Raw genomic sequence first — 11,868 nt, 5'->3', positions numbered from 1 at the left:
GTACAAGAGGCACTGAAGAGTCCAGGGAGAATAGGAGATCCTGCTAACCCGGATGAAGGTGTAAAACAAGAACCACATGTGAAGAACAACAGTCAGTACTGCACCCAAGAAGATGGATGCGGGTTCCTGGTTGGTGCAGAAGATGAACCACGCTGGATTGATGATTGTTGTCTGGTTTGCATCACTGGATTCCCCCAATAAGCCTTGGCACATGCAAGGCTTGCGGTTAGCTGAAAATGGTGCAGCCCGGGACCAGGTGGGGCCAGGTGGACTTTACCCAGGAGGGAGAGTCAGAAGGGGCCGCAGAAACTTGGAGAGCACTCAAAAGGCCAGGCAGCGCACACAGAAGTCCCACAGCACGGGGATAAAGAAGGTGCAAAAGGATGCCCCTGCAGCACTATACAAAGGAATCCCACTCTGCCGGAGAACCACTCAGGAAGCTGGGCAGTGCAGGAAAGAGTGCTGGGGGCTGGAGGTGCACGGTGAATGAAGAACTTCATGGAAGGATGCCAACAAGCCTTGGCAACTGCAAAACATGCGGTGCATAGGGTACTGTCTTGCATGGGGAGGCAAGCTCTTACCTCCACCAAAGTTGGACAGTAGGACACCAGGACCTCCATGAACACTTCAGTCTACCACCCATGTTGCTGGATTTGTGCACTTCATCAGGAGAGGGGACCCCAGAGTGCCCTGCCAACTTGGAATCTAAGATGGCAAAACCCAGGGACCCTCTGGGGTGCTGATGGACAGGGGAGTGGTCACTCCCCTTTCCTTTGTCCGGTTTCATGCCAGAGCAGGGACTGGGGGTCCCTGATCAGTTGTAAACTGGATTATGCAAGGAGGGCACCATTTGTGCCCTTCAAAGCATTTCCAGAGGCTTGAGGAGGCTACCCCACCCAAGCCTGTACACCTATTTCCAAGGGAGAGGGTGTAACACCCCTCTCCCAAAGGAAATCCTTTGTTCTGCCTTCCTGGGCTTGAGCTGCTCATGCAACAGGAGGGCATAAACGTGTCTGAGAGGAGGCAGCTGCCTGGAAAACCTCAGAAAGCTGTAATGGCAATACTCGGGGTCCTCCAAGGTACCCCCAGAGTGCATGGAATCATACCACCAATGCTTGCAAAAGTATTGGGGTATGATTTCAACATGTTTGATACCAAACATGCCTATGTTCGGGGTTACCATTATGTAGCTGGACATAGGTAGTGACCTATCTCCAGTAGATGCGTAAAATGGCATCTCCGTACTCACAAAATCTGGGAAAATGGTCCTGGAGGTTGTGGGGGCACTTTTGCAATGGCAGTCCTGTAGACGCCTTTGCATGGGCTCCCTATGGGTGGCAAAAGATATGCTGCAGTCCATAGGGATCTCCTGGAATCCCAATGCCCTTGGTACCTAGATACCATATACTAGGGAATTACAAGGGGGCACCAGTATGCCAATTGTGGGTGAAATACTGGATTACCAGTAGTCTATAACCATAATTTAAGGGAGAGAGAGAGTAACTACTGGGGACCTGATTAGCAGGATCCCAGTAGACACAGTCAAACACACTGACAAACAGGCCAAAAGTGGGGGTAACAATGCTAGAAAGATGCCACTTTCCTACACTGGTTCGATAACTAATAGCTGGCATCAGATCTGGCTCCAACTGATGACATATGTCCACTATTGTTCGCCTCTGAGGCAGTAGTACAGGATGATGTGCCTTTGTTCCATGGTCTGAAGGTCTGGCAATGGACGGTAGGCAGAAGCTTGTTGTATCCTCCCTCTCCTAGGGTACCTATGTATGACAAGACATGATTTCTATTATTAGTCCGTGTCCACAGCAACACACATGATGCATGTCAATGATATAACGTAACAAAACCTTTCTGACTACTGTATATGGACATGACACACAGTTGACAGCACAGCTGCAAACTACACAAGGGTCACATGTGACACCAATGTTTTTCAACACGTGTCCATAACATGTGTTTGGATGAAACTCAAAGATGGGCAACACAAATGACCCTCAAAATATTACTGTATATCCCGACCGCTAAAATGACCATCGGCGATGGTGAACTGTGCCCTGCTGTTAAATGCCATCTGTGCCCTGCAACATTCCACATTGTTGGTTGAGTATTAGAACCTATATGACAAGAGAGGATAACAATGTTTGTGAGGTAAACAAAAACGTGGTTTGTAGGTGTGATACAGTTAACAAATACAGCATTTTAGGCCTCCAATTTGGCGGAGGCCTGACCTACTCCACTTAATATTCGTAACCGCCTCTGACCGCCGGCAGCAGTCATCATGGTGATAGGCTTTTGCAATCACGGCAGACACAGCCATAGGCTGATGTTTGTTGGTCCAGTCAGGCCTCAGACGTTTACCATTCAGAAGCCACATAGGTATGTAGTGTTTCATTATGATTCATATCACAGTACAGGTTGCTGAAGCAGGGGATACCTGATGTCAGTAAGCTTGCTTAGTCATTGTAGGCCATGAGTAGGGTAGTGGGTTAGTCTACAGATACAAATTCATATGTCTGTTATTAGCTTGACCCAGATGGAACATAAACTCCTAGTATCCCACTTCTTCCCCTGAAACTGGATCTTGGCTGGAAGTCCATCAAGTTTATGGCAAGGTTGTGCCACTGCTGTATTGGAGAAGGTCGATGGTAACACAAGAGCTTGAGTTGTATCCAGCCACATTTAGGGAGTTTCTAAGGTGTGATGGGGTGCACAAGGTACTATGGTTCATGAACGTAAAGAAGATGTTACTTGCCTTTCGGGTTCAAGGTGGCTTTGGATATGGAACATTGAAAGGAGGGCCCTTCCAAGGTCAAATTAAAGAGACATTATTGGGCCTGTGTTCTGCAGGAGGGCTTAGCATCAGAGGGGAGAGGCACTTTAGCAAGTATGTTTTTTAGTTTTAAAGCTAGCAGTTTTTTAGAACCGTATTTAGATTTTATTTTGGCCCCCAGGGATAGGAAGCTGTACATTCAGTTCAGAATAGGGTCCCTTCTCCTGAGGTCCTATACGAGCTGTTGGGCATCAAATTCTGTTGTATCATTTTTTAGCCCTGGCTGCAAACAATGCAAGGAAACAGTAAGTCATGTCTTTTTCACTTGCTGGGTGTATAAAGAGCCCTGTAAAAAATGGATTCAACCTGTTGCTAGGGCTCTGGGGATCCTGAGGTCGGATCCCAGATGAAAACGTTTGAGAGAATATCTAGTATATTAGAGCAAAGGCGATCAAGGAATGGGATGGAAACAAATGCTAGAGGTGTTGCTGTCCTTTTTTTCTTTTTTTTTCTTGCACTTTATTGAGTAGCTAACTGTGGCCAGGGCAATGCTGTCAACGGACTTTGCACTTTATTTGTGACATAGAAATGTTGCTTTTGGATTCTGCACTTCATCATGTAATGCACTGGATGTTTTTATTCTGAGTAATGTACCCTGAAGGGTTCATTTATTTGACTGGTTTTGTTGCTTGTCTTAATGTTTTTATTTAACACTGTTTTTAATTTGACTATGTATTGTACATTTATGGTGTTTTCCACCAAAATAAAGTTAGTTGATTGATTGATTTATGTGCATCACTGTTGCCAACATTTACTTGTGCCTACATGTCAACATGTGTCCCTTTCTCTTTAGAAAAACATTTGCAAGCTGCTGTTTCATGCATGGTCTACCTGTGTTGAAGTGATAAGGTCCGTATTCCCTCACATATATGTGCATGACAACCTGTGTGTGGAATAGGACATTTACAATGGGGTGCATTTCATGTTGTGCCACAGACAGCAGTGTATCATCATTGATTCTTGGCTGACACATACCCTCACCCATCATAGGATGTCATGGCATGTACAACTGCAGTAGCAATGAGGGACTTAATGGGTAAAGCTAGAGATTGTTATCCACAATGTGCATTTCCATGCCATTGATGTAGAATGATGTAGCAAAGTGCTTTGCACATGTGAAATGGGGAAGGTTTTTAACCTTACTGTTGGCATGTTACATGGAGTGACTTCCAGTTATGGTGGAAGCACATGTGTTTGGGTACAAGCATTCATCCACAGACATCTGGTATTGCGGGACATTTACAAGTACTCCCAAACTCTGGGCCTCTCCAACATCCAAGGGACAAATGGAGTCTACTGATGCACTCAAAGTATGTAATTGTGAGGGGTGTGCCAGACATTAGTGATGATTTCCCTGCGACTTACTGATTCATTGTGTTGTGGATTTTAGAGACATACCTCTCTGATATTTTGCACATTTTGCCTACAGTGTACATATCCTTGCCAATTGTGTGGCATATATGAGCAACATTAGTACTGCCTCCAAGACACCACTGGGACAAATATCAGTTTGTGAAGTGTGCATTGTGGAACTGTTTGCAGTGTGACATGAGTACTTCCATGTCATCTCTTCCAGGCTGTACTGTTTTCAGCAACATGGTATGTTCTTGGAGCATTATTTCTTATTGTTGTGTCATTGTGTATGTGACAAATAGATGTGTGCATGATCTTGTGTGGGATCTTTGGGAATGGAGTTGGCATTGTCCTACTATTGTATGATGACTGGTAAGTAATGTATGCTCCATGAGGCAAAGCATTGAAGATAATGAGGTCTCCTACTTGCTCAGTGGTTTCGGTGAATACACAACTTGAGCCATGCAATTGTAGTTGTGTGAGATCCTGATGTTCCTGTGTGCAACTGTTGATAGTTCAGATGGCATGCTTGCATATGTTATGGTACATGTATGGGCCACTCAGGTGGAGTTTTTTTGCTGGGGCCTACTTGACATCATGGTAATGTTTGCTAATCACAACTGTTGTTCAAGTGAGATAATGGATATCTGATGACCGTGTTTCTCATTGTCTTTGCAACATCAGCCCAGGGAAGCAAAGTAGATAGGGCACGGTTGAGTGGGGAAGCATCTGGCCATGGGACCTCAGGTCAAGACACCACTGACGCATAGGGACCCAGTGGCCCAGAGGTTGAGGGGAGTGCCACAGGGGAGACCTGACCTTCATCCTCATCATCATTGGATTCTTCCTCCAGTGGCCACTCCCTAGTGGTGATGGACCCATTGGGACATATCCCTGTATGACCCCCTGTACCATCTTTGTCTGCCACCCCCAGTTTTATCGCCACCCTCCCTGTTGCTCCCCACCCAGTTGGCTATGCCTGCTCATCCTAAGGGGTAGGTATCTCCTTTGCCACAGGCACCTCTGCCCCAGGCCTTGTTATTCCTGCTGCCCTCAGTGAGGAGGCTGTTGACCACCTGAGGAGTATCTCTGTGGGTCATACAGCCATTGTGAATTGTGAATGCCATCCAGGGGTTGTCCAGCTGCAGCAGACAAATGCATTCCTGAAAGGCATTCAAAGTGCAATGTCTGGCCTACCGAGATCTTTTCAGGCTCTGGCTCCACACTGATGGCAGCCAGTCACCCACCACCTTTCGTCTCCTCTCCACCTCCCTCTTCCCAATCCAAAATCCCATTCCTCTACCTATCCCAAGCACACAGGCACGCACCCACCCACCTCAACACACAAGAGCAGCACACACAAACACCACTAAACTCACCGGCATGCAAGCACTCGACATAGGCCCACACACAACATCAGTAACTACTTCCCCAGACACCTCTGACACCCCTACCATCCCACACACCACATCAAGCATACCCACAGGCACCACCACAACAGTCAGTGACGCACCCCCCTCACCCACCATACCCGCAGACACTACCCCAACAGACACAGACATCCACCATATCCATCATACCCACAGATACCACCTGAATAGACACACTGATATCCACCACATTCAGCATACCCACAGACACTACCCCAGCAGACACACAGACATCCACCACTACAAGCTTACTGCAGACACCACCCCAACAGACGCATACACATACACCACTTCCACATCATCCAGCACTTCTATCTCCCAGCCCCCCAAGACATGCAAACACCCACACTCACACATGCAACAGACACCATCCACATGTAAGCATACCTCACACATGCACATACCCAAGACATCCAGACCGATACAGCAGACAACCACTCCCCAGACCTCCAAATTCTGACCCCCCCTCTGCTGACTGTCCCTGTGTTCCTAAGAAATATTTGCTTTTTTACCTTTACCTTTCCCCTGTTCCCTCCACCCCTGTCCCAACCCTAAGAGGCCCTCACCAACCTCCCAACTCATTGTGGTCCATGGACCGCCAAACTCATAATGTTTGCAGTTTTATGTAGCGCAGATGTGACCGTAAGGCACTGGAGTGGTTTACATGATCATCAGTTACATTACACAAGAACACATCCATTTTAGTTTTAGGCATAGGGAGAATAAATCATTTGCCCAGAAACTTGAACATGGTTCCCGAGATGAAACGTTTTCAGCTCTGGCTATAAAACCACATCCTCTCCCCTCAGTGAAACACACAGGGGGTCATTCTGACCCTGGCGGTAGCCTACCGCCAGGCCAACGACCGCGGATGCACCGCCAACAGGCTGGCGGTGCATCCATCGGCATTCTGACCGCGGCGGGACCGGCGCGGTCAGAAACTGAAAACCGGCGGTGTCCCGCCGGTTTCCCGCTGCCCTGGGGAATCCTCCATGGCGGCGCTGCCGACCCCCTTACCGCCAGCCTGGCTGTGGCGGTTTTGACCGCCAGAACCTGGCTGGCGGTAACGGGTGTCGCGGGGCCCCTGGGGGCCCCTGCAGTGCCCATGCCACTGGCATGGGCACTGCAGGGGCCCCCTAACATGGCCCCACCAAGATTTTCAGTGTCTGCCAAGCAGACACTGAAAATCGCGACGGGTGCAACTGCACCCGTCGCACCCCTTCCACTCCGCCGGCTCCATTTGGAGCCGGCATCCTCATGGAAGGGGGTTTCCCGCTGGGCTGGCGGGCGGCCTCCTGGCGGTCGCCCGCCAGCCCAGCGGGAAACTCAGAATTACCGTGGCGGTCTTTTGACCGCGCAGCGGTATTCTGACGGCGGTACTTTGGCGGGCGGCAGAGGCCGCCCGCCAAGTTCAGAATGAGGCCCATAGTCAAGAGATCAACTGGATATAAAAATCATAAAGATAGCAATAAATTTAAAAGTACTTTTACAGTTTTAATTACATCGAGATTGTGTCAGGCGCGCCACACTTTTGTAATAAATATAGATTGATTGCAATCTAGTTGTTCATTAGAATACTGTGATAGGGCATAGGTCAGGTGCACAGGCTTGGGTAATTGAGAGCAGGGAGGAGGGTGCAGAGACAACAAGTTGCTCATGAAGAGCAGGCGGGTGGGACAGTGGCACCATAATGTACCATGGTGGGCAGGGGAAATGGGGCAGGGGCATCAAACCAACTATGCAGGAAAGGCAAGACAGGCTGTGACAATATAACTGACCACTGAGGGCAGTAAAAAGAGGAGGTAGTAGTTCAACAATACACGCCAGGAGACCCAATACAGGCACGATACTCCCAATGTTTTTTAGCTCAAAAGGGCTTTATTTTATCTGTTTCCTGTCCAAAATATTTTTTATGTTCGGCAAGGGGGAAATCAAGGGGTGGTTTCGTTTTCAATATCTCCTTCTTATCAAGTTTAAATTGTTGGCAAGCATGGTAGATTTAATCACAGAGGGCAGGAGGAATGGGATAGTGACAGAGACTTGGATAACAGAGGGCAGGAAGGAGATGGGGATGGCCACCAAACTGGACTTACAGGCCTTGCAGCACCACAATATACCACACAGGGCAAGCAGGGCTGTAGTACAGAACAACAGACAATGGAAAGCAATAGGTGGGACAGGGCAATGCACATGGACATCAGAGAGCAGAGGTGAAAGAGGCAAGGGCAGTAAGCTGACCATATTGGAAAGATAGGAGCAACAATTGCAGCATAACAGACCGTAAAGGGCAGGAGTGAGGAGGCAGGGGTGACAGTGGCCCAGACAGGGCAGGAGGGAGTGGATAGGGGTCTGCACATGGAAAACAGAGGGCAGGGGTTAAGGGGGAAGGAGCAGCAAGCTGACCATGGAGGGCAAGCAGGATGAGCAATGGAAGCACAACACACCTTGGAGGGCAATAATGAGCCTATAATAGCATACACACAGACAATAGAGGGAAAGCGGGAGGAGTTGTCACAGCTCAGAAGACCATGCATGGCAGTGGGTGGGGTAGTGGCAGCACAACGCCAATGGTGGGCAAGAGGAAGCAGGTAGGGGCATGGACAAAGGACCATGGAGGACAGATGAGGGGGTAGGGACTGGACACAGACAAGGGAGGAAGGGGAACAGGCTTTACTAAAGACCATACAGGAAAGCAGGAGAAACAGTTGCAGCACAACAGAGCATGGAGGGCAGAAGGGAGTGACAGCAAAATGGACCATGGAAGACACAAGGGAGGGACTATGGTCATGGAACTCGGATAGGCAGGGTATAGGTGGCGGGGAGAGGCAGCTTCCATCTGACCATGCTAGACAGGTAGGAGGGGCAGTGGCAACTCAATAGAACACTAAGAGTAGATAGGAGGAGCAGTGGCAGGTCTTTGGAACATAGTGGGTGAAAAGGAGGGAGCAGGGGCATGCACATAGACATTGGAGGGAAAGGGAAAGAGGGTAGGGACAGCAAGCTAAGCAAAGTAGCTAAGCAGGAGGGCAATGATGGGGCATAGAATTGGGCAACTATAACTCATGCCCTTGCTATGCACTAGTAATTACCCCAGATATTACAGTACACATTACATCTTTTATAACATCATTGATAATATCACTGTAGTAGTTGCAGTAATATTACTGATGACAAAACTGTGCATGGCGGGGTTTATTTTTATATATACATATATGTATACATATATATATATATATATATATATATATATATATATATATATATATATATATTCACTGAAAAAAAACAAAGGTTGCAGGAACAGTTATAACTAGGCTCACATTTTAAATGTACAAAACCATAGAAAGTCACCTGTTATAGTTATAGTTATCTCAAGTGACTATAACTTGTGCCCTAAGGTAACTATAACTCACACCCTTGCCATGCACTGCTAATTACCACACAAATCACAACACACATGGGGGGTCATTCTGACCCTGGCGGTCGGTGATAAAGCGGCGGCCAACAGGCTGGCGTTTCAAAAAATGGAATTCTGACCCTGGCGTGAACCGCCAACAGAGCCCGCCACTATACCACTCCGACCGCCACGGCGGGACAGATAAACAGCGCGGCGGTCACCGCCAACAGGCAGGCGGCAGACAATGTACCGCCCACCCTATCACAACTCACCAATCCGCCACCTCATCCGGGGCGGGAGCCCCGCCGATAAAAACACGGCGGAAACAGACTACGAACGGGAAAACGCTCACCTCTATACACTCCACGAGGACGGAGGACAGCATGGAGCCCGAATTACACATCCTACCCGCTCTCGTCTACCTGCTCATCTACCACGAGTACGAACTCCGGCGCAGACGACAACGGTGAGTACCGCACCTACGACACAGGGGAGGGGGGGAGGAGGAAGGGTTACGGGCACACACATACGCATCACACCCACCCCCCAACTATCTACACACCAATGCAGAGCACCAAGTCAAAGTTACCCCACCCAAACCCCCCGGAATAACGAAAAGATATGATTCAAGTGAGAAACAACATTTATGTACAAAATAGGTTCATTGAAGACATGGCAAAATAGGAAAATGATGGAAAAAATTTCTAATGTAAACATTGCGTGACCGAGAAATAGAGGCAGTAAATCCCGCACAGTCACAGAAATTGCAAATGTCCGTGGGCCGAAGTGTATCAACACATGGGCAAAGCCCACACAGGAGACCTGAGTCCGTTGGAGAGAACACTGCAGGGGCATCACATGACAAAACTACAGGCACCTCAGGGGGAAGGGAAGGGGGGGCACCACAGCCACATGAGTCCACAACGCCAGATCCAAGAAGGGGCCACCATGCCCACTGTCCAATCCTGGGGAGTGCAAAGCCACAGTCTCTCAAGTCTCTACAGTGGGTGGCTTGTCCACTGTCATATCCTGGGGAGTGCAAAGTCACAGTCCATCAAGTGGATAACAGTCTCCACAGGCAATGGAGGAGGCAGGGTGGGCCGAGTGCAGCGTGAACATTAGCACGACACAGAACCGGCACAGTCATTGGCCCAGCGGTGCTTGAGACGGCGGGGCCAGCGGAGCGGTGCTTGACAGGAAGGGCCCAGCGGAGCGGTGCTTGACAGGATGGCCCAGCGGAGCGGTGCTTGAGACGGCGGGGCCCAGCGGCGCGGTGCTTGACAGGAAGGGCCCAGCGGAGCGGTGCCTGAGATGAAGGGCCCAGCGGAGCGGTGCTTGAGACGGCGGGGCCCAGCGGAGCAGTGCTTGACAGGAAGGGGCCCAGCGGAGTGGTGCTTGAGACGGCGGGGCCCAGTGGAGCGGTGCCTGAGATGAAGGGCCCAGCGGAGCGGTGCTTGAGACGGCGGGGCCCAGCGGAGCGGTGCTTGAGACGGCGGGGCCCAGCGGAGCGGTGCTTGAGACGGCGGGGCCCAGCGGAGCGGTGCTTGACAGGAAGGGCCCAGCGGAGCGGTGCTTGAGACGGCGGGGCCCAGCGGAGCGGTGCCTGAGATGAAGGGCCCAGCGGAGCGGTGCTTGAGACGGCGGGGCCCAGCGGAGCGGTGCCTGAGATGAAGGGCCCAGCAGAGCGGTGCTTGAGACGGCGGGGCCCAGCGGAGCGGTGCCTGAGATGAAGGGCCCAGCGGAGCGGTGCTTGAGACGGCGGGGCCCAGCGGAGCGGTGCTTGACAGGAAGGGCCCAGCGGAGCGGTGCTTGAGACGGTGGGGCCCAGCGGAGCGGTGCTTGAGACGGCGGGGCCCAGCGGAGCGGTGCCTGAGATGAAGGGCCCAGCGGAGCGGTGCTTGAGACGGCGGGGCCCAGCGGAGCGGTGCCTGAGATGAAGGGCCCAGCGGAGCGGTGCTTGAGACGGCGGGCCCAGCGGAGCGGTGCTTGACAGGAAGGGCCCAGCGGAGCGGTGCTTGAGACGGCAGGGCCCAGCGGAGCGGTGCCTGAGATGAAGGGCCCAGCGGAGCGGTGCTTGAGACGGCGGGGCCCAGCGGAGCGGTGCCTGAGATGAAGGGCCCAGCGGAGCGGTGCTTGAGACGGCGGGGCCCAGCGGAGCGGTGCTTGACAGGAAGGGCCCAGCGGAGCGGTGCTTGAGACGGCGGGGCCCAGCGGAGCGGTGCTTGACAGGAAGGGGCCCAGCGGAGCGGTGCTTGAGACGGCGGGGCCCAGCGGAGCGGTGCCTGAGATGAAGGGCCCAGCAGAGCGGTGCTTGAGACGGCGGGGCCCAGCGGAGCGGTGCTTGAGACGGTGGGGCCCAGCGGAGCGGTGCCTGAGATGAAGGGCTCAGCGGAGCGGTGCTTGAGACGGCGGGGCCCAGCGGAGCGGTGCTTGACAGGAAGGGCCCAGCGGAGCGGTGCTTGACAGGAAGGGCCCAGCGGAGCGGTGCTTGAGACGGCGGGGCCCAGCAGAGCCATGCCTGAGATGAAGGGCCCAGCGGAGCGGTGCCTGAGACGGCGGGGCCCAGCGGAGCGGTGCTTGACAGGAAGGGCCCAGCGGAGCGGGCCTGTCTTGGCGGGGCCCTCTTCAGCGGTGCCTTTCTGGACGGCGGGGCCCTCTTCAGCGGTGCCTTCCTGCACGGCGGGGCCCTCTTCAGCGGTGCCTTCCTGCACGGCGGGGCCCTCTTCAGCGGTGCCTTTCTGGACGGCAGGGCCCTCTTCAGCGGTGCCTTCCTGCACGCCGGGGCCCTCTTCAGCGGTGTTTGTCCTGTAATTCCAGGGAGTCAGACCTGGGCAGGA

The sequence above is a fragment of the Pleurodeles waltl genome, chromosome 4_1, assembly GCF_031143425.1.
Source record: "Pleurodeles waltl isolate 20211129_DDA chromosome 4_1, aPleWal1.hap1.20221129, whole genome shotgun sequence".
NCBI classification, from domain to species: Eukaryota; Metazoa; Chordata; class Amphibia; order Caudata; family Salamandridae; genus Pleurodeles; species Pleurodeles waltl.
The sequence above is the reverse complement of the archived record's forward strand: the minus strand, read 5'-3'. Positions refer to the sequence as shown.